Below are 16,253 nucleotides of genomic sequence, written 5' to 3'. Positions count from 1 at the left end.
CTCAACAGATGTTGGACACGATATTGTGTTTACACAAGACAAAATCAATTCCTACATCTGAACAAGCAGATGCTAACATTATTTGTCAAAAGTTAAAACACTGCTGCACTAATAGTTGTTATACTAATGGTCTTCATTTTATTTTCTACCACTGTTTTCCTTAACTGCTGCCGTGTTTTCAAACATCTTCTTTCTAAAGTATGTCCACTGCTGAAAGTCAACCCCTGTTCTTTCATTTTCTTGATAAGCACTATTGTACAAAATCAGTGTTCTATCCACTAATATGCTATCCACTGATGTAGTAAAAGCATCCACTGATGGTAAAAATCACCCACTGCTCCATTTATTACCGTTGTAACCACTGATGCTTGTTTCATCAGTGGCCACCAAAAACAACTGTCCTCCATCATTTACTCTTCCATCAGGGGTTGGCACGTGGTCAGTTTTTAGCTGTCAGATCATTATAACCGCTGCCATGTTAGTATTTCCTTTTTCCTGAATAAAACCCTGATCAAAACCCCAAACAGGGTTTCACTGTCGAATTGAATCCCAAACATTCTCTTAACAAAGCAGTTTCCCACTCATAACTCCAAAATATTCTTCGATCTTCTTCATAAAAAATGACGAAATCAAAATCGAAACCAAAATCAAAATCATCTTCTTCATCCGCTCCTAAAGACGCCACTCAAATGGCCGCTGAATCAAACGAAATACCATACAAATCTCCTCATAACTACTTGGGTATTCTCACAAAACCCACTTCCAACAACACCTTCGATTCCATCATCAACACCTTAACTGCGTCAAAGTACAAAACTTTGCTTACAGCAGATGCTCCCATCTACATATAAACCCAGAGAGAGTTTTGGAAAATGGCTACCCTGGAGAAACAAGGAGATACTGTCACAGCCATAAACTCCTCGATACAGGGTAAAGAGATTCAAATCACTCTACAATCAATCTCAGAAGTCTTTAAACTCGATGATCAAAAAGGTAGAACTTCTTTATCTAAAGACAAGTTGAAAACTGATTTTCTGGGAAGAGGGTATGCAGTACAACCAACAAGAGATACCTTACAAAAAGGCTATTTCCCTCCTGCACCCAGGTTTTTATTTCACACTCTTTTGATGTGTGTATTAAATAAAACAACTGCTTTTAACGAGATACCATTAAAAATCCAATGTCTGGGATATGCTATTTTGAACAATGAAAATTATAATTATTCCCAAGAGATTTTTGATGATTTGGTAAAAAATGTTGATAATAAAGCATTTCTGCTCTTTCCAAGGTTTCTGAGTTATTATTTTGAACAAAAACTTATAAAGGAAGATGCAGAATTGCCCAAACAAGGTGCTCACTTTAAAATAAATGGTTTAACGCCTGAAACATTCTCTAGAATGTTGGCACCTATAAAAACAAAAGCAGAGGTGCCTGAGCAGAATTTAGCAGATGAAACTGCTCCTTAGGTATCGGCTGCTGAGCCCACTGCTCCAGGTGATCAAAGTAGCACACCCACTGTTTTGAAACCCACACCTTCAACCACCAAAAAGACCAAAAAGAAAACATCCAGAAAGCCCCCCAAACCCAAAACAAAGGCACCTCTGGAAGATGAGATCCCAGAGCCTCTGCCAGTGACAACACAAATGTCACCAATAACCACTGCTGCAACTTCCTCACAGCAGATGGAAAAAAGATCTTCACCTTTGCCTCAAACTCCTCCTGCATCCTCACAAAAGGATCAGGTTGTAAACACAGGGACCCCACAATATGAAGCTCTGGACCCACTCGGATCCATCTTCCACAGTCCTGATCCCAAGGACATAACTCTTTCAACTCCTTTACCCTCACCCCCCACATTACCACCATCCAGGATACCCTTGTTGCATACAGTCGGTATTACTCAGACACAAACCAATTCCTCTCAAACACCTATCACTGAGAGTATACTCCCACAAGTGACTGGGTCTGATGTTGATATCTCTGTTATCCCAGCAACAACTGAGGAGGTTACACTGCAGGAATTACAAGTAATTCCTGTCAGTAGTTCAAGTGGAGCAGCCACTACAAACGTTGAACCCACTGGTTTACATTTGGACAGTGGTTATATTCATAAGACTCCCTTGAAGGCAATTTCTACAATAGCACCAATGAGAATCACCAGTGAGTTTGTTTTAACCACTGGCAACATCGAAAGGTTATCAAGTGCTGTAGAAAGAAGTCCCTAGTACCAAGAACAAGGGGCACCAATGAATGATTTTTGGGATTCAGTTCCTAAGTCACACATTGGTACAACCACTGCTGGTGGGGATTCAGATGATCCTGTTAAAACGGGTGATGATTCAAAATATCAGGAATTGACGGGCAGGGTTGAAAACCTGGAAACCTCAGTTGCTGAAATAAAGGATATGGTACAGCAGCTGTTAAAAGCTCAGAAAGCCCAATCCACTGCTCCTCCTGCTCAAGCACCTGCTCAACAGGCACCTGCTGCAAATGAGTTATGGAACATGTTCCAACCACTGCTGGAAAGACAAAAGCAGTTGGCAGATCAGCAGCATGCTATACATGTTCAAAAGCTGACTAACATGGTGGAATCAAGATTCAAAGATACTCAGACAGATATTAAAGCTATCAAGGCTCACATTCAAAGTACCTCTGGAAAAGTTCCTTCCACTGTTCTCTTCATGAATGAACCCTTCCCAGATAATGCCAAAAAGGGGGAGAAGATCAAGTGGAAGAAAAAGGGAATTGATGATGGTATATACATTGAGCCAGAAAATAGCCAAACCAAAACTGCAGTATCAACACACACCACATCATCACACACCACCACAACTACCGCTCCACCATCATATGTGTCTACAAAACCAACATCACCATCAAAAACAGCCACCCCATCATCACCTCCTGCCAAAAAGCAGAAGACAGCAGATGTTACAACATCTGCTGTAATGATAACAGTGGTTGAAACACCAGTTGTTCCAACTACTGTTAGTCAGTCACTCATCACCACTCAAACCCCTGCCATCACAACCCCTGCTCAAAAGCAAAAGACATCTGCTGATACATTAGTAGTTGTAATGACAACAGCGGTTGAAACACCAGTTGTTTCAACAGCTATTAGTCAATCATCCACCATTGCTCTCACCATTCCTATGTCACAAGCAAAATCCATTTCATCCACAAAGCTTTACAAAAGAAAAAGAGAAACAACTCAAGCCACTAATGAAAAATATGACTGTTGCAGCAAAATATCCACTGGAACTAGATGCTGTAAAAAATGAGATGAAACAATTTTACACCGAGGATGATCCTTCAAAAAGAAGATTTCCTTCTCTCATAGGCTTCGTAGTTCCAGAAGACATGGATGAATATCTCGAAATGAAAGCAAGGCAAGCAAAGATTCGAGCTAAACTCGAATGCAAAGATCAAGTTGATAAAGCCATTTCTGAAAAATTGGAACTCTTACTTACAAAAGTCAAGCTGATGAAAGGTTATGCACAAGTTCTGAGCAAAGAAAAGACAGATCAAAGAAAGGAGATGAGAAAAGAACTTATTGCATATATCATGAAAGAAAAATTTTATCCAGCTGAAGAAAACCAATTTGAAGAATGGCCAATGTTTGCTCTGAAGCATGAAGCAAACAGGATTGAAAGGATTAAAGGTGATCCAAGTAAGAAGAAGACAGCTCCAAATTGGAACAAATATAAAAAGCTAATTGCTGATCTTACTTCTGAATATAAAAAGAAGAAACAAGAGTTGGTAGATGCTAAAGTGGACACTGCTGATGCCATAGCAAAATGGTCAAAACAGTATACTGATGAAGCTTATGAAAGGCTAAAGAAAAGAAGGATAACTGTCTCAGACACTTCAAAAAGGCCTGACTACAAAAAGCTTGAACAGCAGATTGAAAACCTCCAAAACTATTCAAATCATCAGATAATCCTATTCTTGTGACAAACCAAGAAGAAGGAAAACAACTGTCTGAAGAAGAGGTAAAGAAAAGGGAAGCTGAGTACTTCAAAGAAACCATCATGAAAATGGGTCTAAAAGAAGAGAGCTCAACAAAGCTTCAGAACCTTTTTAAGAAGGTATTAACCAAGCCTGCATCACCAAACACTTCAACAGACATGACAAACATTGAAAGGCAAGAGCTAATTGAAAAAGAGACTGCAGAAGACATAGCTGCAGCAAACAATGTCATTGAATTGGCCTTCAAAAGAATGTCTGAAAGTCTGCAAGTGTTCTCAAGGCCAATATATCCAAACTCATCAGGAAATAACTCTCTCCCAAGAAACCCGTCTGGATTAAAAGTACTAAAGTGGATGTCTGATCAAAAGACCCATGTACTGACCTTGTTCAGATCCAACGGCGAAGTGAAGTACATATCAAGGAAAGAAGCACTAGGCCTTAGTGTTGAAGATTTGTAGGATCTCCTTGAACTTACACTGTGTAGGGATGAAGATGACACAAGTTCCAAGGATTTTGAAGAAGAATTTAAAAAGCAAGCTCAGGAACTACTCATGAGAAATAAAGGTCCAGAATAATGAAGGGTTTTGAGTCCAGGCAGGGGGGTATTCTGCCACCTTCTTCCCAGAGAGAAACGGACTCAGCTCGGGATGGGGTATTCACCGCCAGGCAGCATTGGGACGTTGCTAGCTTGTGGAGTGGGATCACTCCAGCGGCCGGGAGGTCCGTGCAATAACCCCCCCCCCCAATAATGAAGGGTTTTGGCATTATCTGTTCCAGGGGGAGATTGTTGGGATTGAACCCTACCAGAGGAACATATAATGAAAGCCAAAACCGGATCACAACAGTGGACTCATAATAAACAGCTGTTTACACTTGGTTTTCCCCTTGACAATGGTAATCTAATAGCTGATAGCTCTTAAGTACTGCTTACTATAACAACTGATGAACCAAACACTAATGAATCGTTAAAGACTCCTGAAGACAAACACTGCTGCTCTATCTACTGTCGTTTCCTAAGTACTGCTGAAGACACAAGCACTGCCCATTCAAGGACTGATCACCTTTGAAGAGAGCACTGATGCTCAACATCAGTGCTCAGGCTACAACAGCGGAACGTGAAACAGTTGTTATCTCTTGTTTTGTATGGTACTTATAATCAGTTGTTACACATCAGTAGTTTGTATAGAACAGTGTTTATAAGTTGTTAGGTTGTTAGATGTCACTATCATAGTGACGTCAGCTGAGATGCTTCAGTGGTTTGGTTTGCCTATAAATGGAGCAGTACCATGTACTGTTACATTTGATTGACTGAGTGAATTCTTCTTCTCCAGTCCAATCCTTTCATCTTGTGTAACCAACCTTGGGGTATCAGGCTGAGGGGGAGCTTCGTATTGTAAGCATGCTTGAAATCATTTGCTTTGTAAATTCAATCATTCGACTTAATGTGAATCAATTGATTATCATACTATTCTCTTCTTTGGATTGTGTTTACAAAGTTTGTATTCATTTCCGCTTCACTTTTCACTGTTTCATATTTTCTGAATGTTCGATTTATACAAACAAACACAATTATGAGAGCCTCCGATCCTAACATGCTTACAAACTAAACTCCCCCTCAGCCTGATGCTCCAAGGTTGATTGCACAAGATGAAAGGATTGGTCTAGAGGAGAAGAACCCACTCAGTCAATCAAATGTAACAGTACAGGGTACTGTTACATTTATAGGCAAACCAAACCACTGAAGCATCTTAGCTGACGTCACCATGAAAGCTACATCTAACAAACTAACAAACTCTATCCACTGATCTATAACAACTGATGTCTAACTACTGATTACATGGACACTGCTATAACTAACTACTGACTTACTTTCCACTGTTGTATGCTAAGCACTGATGTTGAGCATCAGTGCTTTCTTTAAAGGGTGATCAGGCCTTGAACGAGCAGTACTTTAGTTCATCATCAGTGCTTGGAATCCATCAGTAGATTGAGCTTCAGTCCTTAATCTTCATCAGTACTTTAGTAGCAGCTGTTCTATTGAGTAGTGTTTTGAAGTCTATCAGATGCTAGATAACCACTGTCAAGGGAAGAGCTTAATGCAAACGGCTGCTTATGACTAATCCACTGTTGTGAACCGGTTTTGGCTTTCATTATCTGTTCCTTTAGTAGGGTTCAATCCCAACAATCTCCCCCTGGAACAGATAATGCCAAAACCCTTCATTATTCTGGATTTTTATTTCTCATCAGAAGTTCCCTAACTTGTTCTTTAAATTGAAGCTCAAAATCCTGAGAACTTGTATCACCCTCATCCCTACACAGTGTAAGCTCAAGGAGATCTTGTAGATCTTCAACACCCAGGCCTAGTGCTTGATTCCTTGATATGTGCTTCACTTCTCCATTAGATCTGATTAGGGTCAATACATGGGTCTTTTGATCAGACATCCATTTTAGTACTTTTGAACCCAATGGGTTTCTTGGGAGAGGTTTATTCACTGAAGAGTCAGGGGATTGTGGCCTTGTGAGAGGTTGTTGATCAGTACTCAGTATATTTGCTGGTTCAGAGTTGTCAACATGATCAGCACCCTGAGCTTTTGATAGTTCAGAGTTTTCAGTATGATCAATACTTTGACCTTTTGCTACTTCTGAGTTTTCAGCTGACATTTGATTGAAGGCCTTTTGTATGATTTCATTTGCTGCAGCTATGTCTTCTGCAGCTTCTTATTCAATCAGCTCTTGCCTTTTTCTTTGTTCAAGCTCAATGGTTGTCATGTCTGCTGAAGTGTTTGGTGATGCAGGTTTGGTCAATGCCTTTTTGACAAGGTTTTGAAGTTTCACTGAGCTATCTTCATTTAGATCCATTTTCTTGATGGCTTCTGTAAAGTACTCAGCTTCCTTTTCTTTTTCTTCTTCACTGGTCAACAGTTTCCCTTTTTCTTGGTTTAACACAATGATAGGGGTATTTGCTGATGTGAACAGTGGTTTAGGATCAATGACCTGTTTTGGCTTTTTGTGTTCAGGCTTCTTTGGTACATTAGGATCTGTTATTTTCCTTCTTTTCAACCTTTCATAAGCCTCATTTGTATACTGCTTAGTCCATTTTGCTATGGCTTTCGCAGTTCCCATATTTGCATCCACTAACTCATGTTTCTTTCTCTTGTATTCTAAAGTGAGTTTATCAATGGCCTGCTTGTATTTACTCCAGTTTGGAGCTGTCTTTTTCTTGCTTGGATCATTTTGAATTCTCTTGATTCTGTTCACCTCATGCTTTAGTGCAATGAGTGGCCATTCAGTGAATTGTTCTTTTTTGGCTGGATAAAATTTTTCTTTCATGATGAATTCAAGAAACTCCTTCCTCATTACCTTTTATAGGGCAGCATCAGGTGGCATATTTGACATGTCTTTGCTCAGGTCTTTTGCATAATCTTCCATTTGTTTGACCTTTGTGAGTAAGAACTCCATTCTTTCAGAAATGGCTTTATCACCTTGATCTTTGCATTCAATTCTGGCTCTTATATCTGCTTGCCTGGCTTTGAGTTTTAGATACTCACTCATGTTTAATGGATTCCTGAAGCCAATGAGAGAAGGAAATCTTCTTTCCCAAGGATCATCTATTGTATAGAATTGTTTCATTTCATCCTTTACAGCCTCCAATTCCAGTGGATATTTCTCAGCAACAGATTCAATTCTAGTGGAGGATATTTGAGTGGGTGGTTGTGGATTGATGACATAGTAAGGTGTAGAGGATAAAGGAATAGGTGCTGATCAGCATTCTTCTGAAATTTCCTTTTCCTTGTGTAAAGCTTTTTAGGTGAAGGGGATTTTGGTTGTGATGTAGAAATGTTGAGATCAGTGGTGGATAGTTGACTAACAGCTGTTGGAACAACTGGTGTTTCAACCTCTGTTGTCATTACAACTACTGATGTGTCAGTAGGTGTCTTCTGCTTTTGAGCAGGTGTTGAAATGGTAGTGATTTGAGTGGTGGAAAGTGTCTGACTAACAGGTGTTGAAACAACTGGTGTTTCAACCACTGTTGTCATTACAATAGATGTTGTAACATCTGTTGTCTTCTGCTTTATGGCAGGAGGTAATGGTGGTGAGTTTGGTTTTGGTGGTGGTGATGTGATAATAGATGATGATGGTGGTAGGTCAGTGGTTGTGGTGGTGTGTGATGAAGTGGTGTGTGTTGATATGGCAGCTTTAGTCTGGCTATCTTTTTCTGGTTCAATATAAACACCATCCTCAATTTCCTTCTTCTTCCACTTGATTTTCTCCCCCTTTTTGGCATTATCTGGAAAGGGGTTATTCATGAAGAGGACAGTGGGAGGAACCTTTCCAGTGGTGCTTTGTATGTGAGCCTTGATAGCTTTGATATCTGCTTGAGTATCTTTAAATCTTGACTCCACCATGTTTGTCAGCATTTGTATATGTATTGCATGCTACTGATCAGCCATTTGTTTTTGTTTTTCAAGCAGGGGTTGAAATACATTCCATAGCTCATTTGCAGCAGGTGCAGGTTGTGTAGGTGCTTGAGCTGGAACAACAGTGGATTGTTCTTTTTGAGCTTTTAACAGCTGTTGCACCATATCCTTTATTTCAGCAACTGATGTTTCAAGATTTTCAATTCTGCCATTCAATTCCTGATATTTTAAATCATCACCCACGTTAATGGGATCATCTGATTCCCTACCAGCAGCGGTTGTACCAATGTGTGACTTAGGAAATGAATCCCAAAAGTTATTCATTGATGCCCCTTGTTCTTGGTAATGGGGTCTTCTTCCTTCAGCACTTGATAGCCTTTTGAAGGTACCAGTGGGCATAACAAACTCACTGGTGGTTCTCAGAGGTGCTATGGAAGGAATTGCCTTCAAGGGAGTCTTATGAATGTAAGCACTGTCCAAATGTAAACCAGTGGGTTCAGCATTTTTTTAGTGGCTGCTCCACTTGAACTGATGTCAGGAATTACTTGTAATCCCTGCAGTGTAACCTCCTCCGTTATTGCTGGGATAGCAGAGGTATAAACATCAGACCCAGTCACTTGTTGGAGTATACTCTCAGTGACAGGTGATTGAGAGGAACTGGCTTGTGTCTGTGCTATATCAACTGCATGCAACAAAGGTATTATGGATTGTGGTAATGTGAGGGGTGAAAATAAAGGTGTTGAAAGAGATATGTCCTTGGGATCAGGACTGAGGAAGATGGATCCAATTGAATCCAGAGCTTCATATTGTGGGGTCCCTGTGCTTACAACCTGATCCTTTTGTGAGGGTGCAGGAGGAGTTTGAGGCAAAGGTGGAGATCTTTCTTCCATCTGCTGTGAGGAAGTAGCAGCAGTGGTTATTGGTGACATTTTTGTTGTCACTAGCAGTGGCTCTGGGATCTCATCTTCCAGAGTTGCCTTTGATTTGGGTTTGGGGGGCTTTCTGGATGTTTTCTTTTTGGTCTTTTTGGTAATGGCAGGTGTGGGTTTCAAAGCAGTGGTTGTGCTGCTATGATCACCTGGAGCAGTGGGCTCAGCAGCCGATACCTGAGGAGCAGTGTTATCTGCAAAATTTTGCTCAGGCACCTCTGCTTTTGTTTTTGAAGGTGTTAACATTCTAGAGAATATTTCAGGTGTTAAACCATTTATTTGAAAATAAACACCTTGTTTGAGCAAATTTTCATTTTCCTTTCCAAATTTTTGTTTAAAATAGTAGCTTAGAAACCTTGGAAAGAGCAAAAATGATTTGTTGTCAACATTTTTTACCAAGTCATTAAAGATCTCCTGAGAATAGTTAAAATCTTCATTGTTTAAAATAGCATAACCCAGGCATTGAATCTTTAATGGTATTTCGTTAAACGCAGTTGTTTTATTTGAAACACACATCAAAATGGTGTGAAATAAAAACCTAGGTGCAGAAGGGAAATAGCCTTTTTGTAAGGTATCTCTTTTTGGTTGTTTTGCATACCCCCTTTTCAAGAAATTAGTTTTCAACTTGGTTTTAGAAAAAGAAGTTTTACCTTTCTGATCATCGAGTTTAAAGACTTCTGAGATTGATTATGGAGTAATTTGAATCGCTTTACCCTGTATAGAGGAGTTGATGGCTATGAAGATGTCTTCTTGTTTTTCAAGGGTAGCATTTTTCCAGAACTCTCTCTGGGTTTGTTGATAAATGGGAGCATCTGCTATTAGCAAAGTTTTGTACTTTGATGCAGATAAGGTGTCGATGATGGAATCGTAGGTGTTGGTGGTAGTGGGTTTTGTGAGTAGACCCAAGTAATTGTGAGGAGATTTGTATGGGATTTCAATGGGTTCATCGGCCATTTGAGTGGCCTATTTAGAAGATGAGGATGATTTTGATTTTGATTTTGACTTTGATTTCGTCATTTTAATGAAGAAGAATCGAAGAGTGATTTGAGAAGAAAAGTTGAAAACTACTTTGAGAAGAGAATTTTGGAATTCAATTCGACAGTGTGTGACCCTGTTTGGGGTTTTGATCAGGGTTTTATTCAAAGAAAAAGTGAATGCTGATGTGGCAGCGGTTACAATGATCTGATGGCTAAAAACTGACCACGTGCCAACCTATGATAAAAGGATGAATAATGGAGGACAGTTGTTTTGAGAGCCACTAATGAAACAAACATCAGTGGTTACAATGGTAACAAATGAAACAGTGGGTGATTTTTACTATCAGTGGATAGCATATCAGTGGATAAAACACTGATTTTGAACAACAGTGCTTATCATGAAAATGAGAGAGCAGAGGTTGACTTTCAGCAGTGGACAGTGTTTAAGAAACAGATGTTTGAGCACAACAGTGGTAGGGAAATGGTGAGGTTTTGAAAGACTATTACATCAGCAACTGTTAGTGCAACAGTATTTGAACTTTTGACAAAAATTTGAGCATCTGCTTATTCAGATGAGGGGATTGATTTTGTCTTGTGTAAACACAATATCATGTCCAACATCTGTTGATGGTGATTTTTGAAACATCTGCAGGAATGCTATACTTAACAAAATACATTTTAGATGCAAATTATCAAGTTTAATTTGTCAGCAGTTTTTCAGGGATTTATGTTCGAGGTTTTGCCACATGTTTATTTTTGAAGCTTTTATAAATTTCTGACAGTGGTTTAGTATCCCAGATGATGAAAACCTTTTTACTAAGGCTACTCATTTTGTGTCTAATTATTTGAATTAGAACATGAGTATCTTAGTAGTTTAAAATCTGTTAGCAATCAATTTCTGATCTGTGATAAAACAAACTTGAGGTTGATATGACCTTGGCACTAGTACCTTTTCCTTTTGATATGTTTTTATGGATAATATCACCAACAAAAATAGAGGTTCAATATCCTGACAGGAGATTGAGACTTTTACTATTAAAAACAAGTAAAAGTACAAAATATATTATTCTAAAAAACAACGAATAATATATCCTGTTTTATTGAGAAAAACCTTTTCAAGAAAAAGTAATTAAAGGTTATTCCGAAAACAACATCAAGAAGGCTTCTGGTATATCTTCTAATTAAAACTCATAGTCACATCATTCTCAAGTTTTAGAAAAATGGTCAATGATTTGAAATGACTGTTTTGTGTGACCATTTCCTTGTTAATTGATTGCAAAAGTGGAGACGTGTGAGGATTCTGAAATATTTGTCTAGTCCTCTTATCAATTTCATCATTGGTGATACTATTGTTCCCTGAACTTCCCTGAATCAATGAATGCACATAATTGCTTGATGACCATTGTTTACCCTACTTTGGACTCTTAAGTGTTTTATATTTATACTCCTTTCTTTTGACTTCAAAAGTTTTGAGATAAATACACTTTTTGAGTTTTGTTAATTTTCTTCTTTCCTTTTTACCCTTCCCATTCATAAGTACTAAAATACTTACTGGGAGGATTTTATTGAAAAAATACTCAGACCAGAATCATTTTACAGCAATGTTTGGAGAGACTTGGACATTTTTGCATATGCTTATGTCAAATCTCACATCACATATGATTTAGTCTGTTTTTCATCTGATTTTCTCGATGTGTTCTTAACAGAGTTGATTTGATCCTTTTTAACAGGATTCTCAACCTGTTTTTCAACACATAAGATGTAATAACTAAAGTTTTAATTTCCCTCCTTTTATGTTAACAAAAACACTACTGTTTTTATGAAACTAGGTTTTTGTTGACAGGAGGTTCACACTTTAGTATCAAACATGATGGAAACAACACAAACTTCATATTAATACTTGAAATTAATTTTGTAAAGGAAATGACTATACCATAGTTATCAGACATGTTTTCAGATCTGAACACTATAGATGTCTTATGCATGAGATCACTTGTTATGTGAAATTTGTGTGTTTTATGACATCTTGGTTGTTTTACAGAGTATCTGAATAGTAACTTTGAACGTCCATACTCGTTACTCTGTTTTTCAACAAAATAAAACAACCTTAGTATCAATGCTGAACTATTATGTCAAATTGACTGTTAGATCGAATTTGACTGTCCGGGCTCTGATACCAATTGTTAGGATCTGAGGCTCTCACAATTGTGCTTGTTTGCATAATTTAAACATTAAGTGCAGCGGAAATGAACACAAACTTTGTAAGCACAATTCAGGAAGAAGATAGTTTTGATAAACACATGCTTTTCATAGAGTCGAATGATTATAATACAAAGCAAAAGGTTTACAGAGCATGCTTACAAACTAAACTCCCCCTTAGCCTGATGCTCCAAGGTTGATTGCCAAAAAATGAAAGGATTGGTCTAGAGGAGAAGAACCCACTCAGTCAATCAAATGTAACAGTACAGGGTACTGTTACATTTATAGGCAAACCAAACCACTGAAGCATCTTAGCTGACGTCACCATGGATTCTAATTGGGGATTTTAATGAAGTCCGTGTTCCCGAAGATAGGTGCAACTCAGTGTTCGATAGTAATAATGCATCCCATTTTAATAATTTCATTGGGGCAGCAGGTCTACTAGAGTATCCGATGGCGGGAAGAAGATTTACGTTCTTGTCTGGCGATGGTAAAAAGATGAGTAAGATAGATAGAGCTCTAATAAACAACGAATTCTTATCGAAATGGCCGAATGCTACATTTAGAGCATTGGAAAGAATGCTATCAGGCCATAGTCCGATCATACTAACCACTGAGCCAACAGATTTCGGGCCTACCCCATTCAGGTTTTTTAATAGTTGGCTAGAAATACCGGGGGTGGATGAGGTGGTTAAAAAGGGCCTGACATATCATAAAAATACACGATTTAAAGATCAATTAATGGGTTATAAGCTAAAGGGGGTCAAGGAGGAGATTAAAGTATGGAGAAAAGCCTGTAAGGAAGTCGAAGAGAAGGAGTACACGGAAGCGTTGGACCATGTTAAAAGGCTGGACGCAGTAGTTGAAGATAGGGGACTGGAGGAAAATGAAATTGAACTCTGGAGAACTAGTAAAAACAAGGTTAGAGAGTGGTTCAGGAGGAAAGCCAAGGATATTCAACAGAAAGCAAGGAACAAATGGTTTTTAGATGGGGATGAAAACTCGAGATACTTCCATACAATTGTGAATTGCAACATAGCAAGGAATAAATTAAACGGGCTTTGGATCGATGGAAATTGGATTACATGCCCAATGGTTATTATGAAACACATCCAAGATAAAATGAATAAAAAATTTTTGAACCTATGGAATCAAGACCGAGAATATCATCGGATGGCTTTTTGAAGATTTCGGAGAGAGAGGCAAATCAGTTAATCACTAAGTTTTCTAGAGATGAAATAAAGAAGGCGGTTTGGGATTGCGGATCGGATAAGGCTCCGGGGCCCGATGGTATTACTTTTGCAGTAATTAAAAAATTCTGGGTTGAGTTCGAAGGACCAGTGATGGAGATGATGGAACAATTCCACATACATGGGTCGATACAAAAGTCATGCAGCGCATCGTTCGTATCACTAATCCCAAAGGTAAATGATCCAGTAACCTTATCTGATTTTAGATCCATTTCACTAATTGGTGTCATAAACAAAATTATATCTAAAGTACTTGCCAACCGGTTGAAAGAAGTGCTTGACGGTATCATTTCATATGAACAATCCGCGTTTGTTGCTAACCGGAATATTGTCGATGGACCTCTGATTGTTAATGAAATAGTATCATGGGCAAAAAAAAAAAAAAACAAGAAAAAGATTTTTCTATTCAAAGCGGATCTAGAAAAGGCGTATGATACTTTGAGTTAGAAATTTTTGATCTCTGTCCTTACACATATGGGTTCCCAGCCAGGTGGAGGAATTGGATTATGGGTATTCTATTCTCGGGCAAAGCCTCGGTCCTGGTTAACGGATGTCCTACAGGTGAATTTCAATATAAAAGGGGATTAAGACAGGGAGACCCATTGTCCTCGTTTTTGTTCACGATTGCGATGGAAGCCTTACACGTACTGATGGTGAAAGCAGTGAGAACATGTGTATTTAAGGGTCTAAAATTACCAAATAATGGTCCAGGTTTATCACACTTATTCTATGCAGATGACTCGATCTTTATGGGCTCGTGGGATGAAGAAAATTTGAAGTCTTTACGTAGAATAATGAGAATATTCTTCCTGGTGTCGGGCTTGAAGGTAAATCCAAATAAAAGTTTCTTGTATGGGGTGGGCACAGACGACGGAGAAACAAGTAACATGGCTAGCATATTGAAGTGTAAGACAGGTAAGCTTCCGATTATGTATCTTGGGTTGAAAGTGGGCGCGAACATGAATAGAGCATCTAACTGGAAAGAAATAATTGACAAGTTCAACAAAAGATTGTCAAATTGGAAGGCTAAAATGTTATCTTTTGCTGGGAGACTCATGCTAGTAAAGTCGGTATTGGGTGCATTACCTAACTACTTCTTGTCTTTGTATAAGGTTCCAAAGAAAGTGATAAAAATACTAGAGGGAATTAGAAGACGATTCCTATGGGGAGGGTGTGGAGTTATAAACAAAATCCGTTGGGTAAAATGGGAAAAGATTGTGTCGGCAAAGAAAATGGGTGGGTTGGGTGTTGGCGGAATAAAAGAGATGAATATGGCATTGTTAATGAAGGGGAGATGGAGATTCAAAGAAAAACCTGGTCAGTTGTGGGCTAGAATCATATCATCAGTTCATTATAATAGGAGAGTTGCCAACAGTATTCCGATAAAGAAATCTTCAACTGGGGTATGGAAAGCAATTGTGGGAGTCGAAGAAGATTTCAGGAAAGTGGGTATGGAGGTAAATAGGGCTCTGAGATGCAGCGTTGGTACCGGAGATAAAACGATGTTTTGGTTGGATACATGGGCGACAGATCATCCACTAAAGGAGGAGTTTCCACGACTGTTTTGCTTGGCAAAAGATAAGACGAACAAGGTTAGTCAGAATTATATTAGTAATCAGAATGGGTATCTTTGGGATTGGAAGTGGGTTAGGCTTCCAAACTGCACCGAAGAGAAAAATGAATGGGAGGATTTAAGAGGTTTATTGCTAAAACAATCGCTGAATAACAATGAAGACATGTGGAGATGGAAGGAGAATAAAGAGAAAGGATTCGAAGTAAGAGAGGTGAGGAAGGATTTGTCCAGTACAATCGATATTAACACGGTTCCAGGAGACGTTGAATGGAGTAGAATTGCAACAGCAAAAGTAAATTTATTTTTTTGGAGGGCAGTGGAAGAAAAGATTCTGACATTGACTTCACTAAGAAGAAGGGGAGTACAGCTGGATTCGGATTTATGCCCGGTTTGCGGAAGTGAACCTGAATCGGCTGTCCATATTATTATACATTGCCTAGTCGCAAAAGAGGTATGGCTTCAAATTTGGCTGTGGACCAAAATACCATTTCGTGATCAACAGGAGAGTATGAAAGCAAGATTTCAAGACAAAAATGAGTGGCCCAAAAGGAAGGTTAGATATATGCAATCCATCTTTTAACGGCTTGGTATCTATGGAGAAATAGAAACGACAAAGTGTTCAACAACAAAGTCACAAATCCAAACAAGATAGTGGAAGAGATCAGAGAAGAGTCCTTCGATTGGATGAAGACTAGAGCAAAGTTCATGGAGCTAACTTGGAACAAGTGGAAGAATTTCACGATTACGGAATAACTAGCATCACAAGATTTAGTTTTGTTTGTCTTTTTCTGTAGATCCTTGATGTATTTGTGATCAGAAAATTCTGGATTGTATACTTGACGATGAAAGGTGCGTCATATAACATCTTGCTATGTGTTGTTTTCCTTTTGGTTCTGAATAAAATTGGATTGTTGTCAAAAAAAAAAAAAAAAAAAAAA

This window comes from Helianthus annuus, chromosome 6 (genome assembly GCF_002127325.2).
Source record: "Helianthus annuus cultivar XRQ/B chromosome 6, HanXRQr2.0-SUNRISE, whole genome shotgun sequence".
In the NCBI taxonomy this organism is placed as follows: Eukaryota; Viridiplantae; Streptophyta; class Magnoliopsida; order Asterales; family Asteraceae; genus Helianthus; species Helianthus annuus.
The sequence above is the reverse complement of the archived record's forward strand: the minus strand, read 5'-3'. Positions refer to the sequence as shown.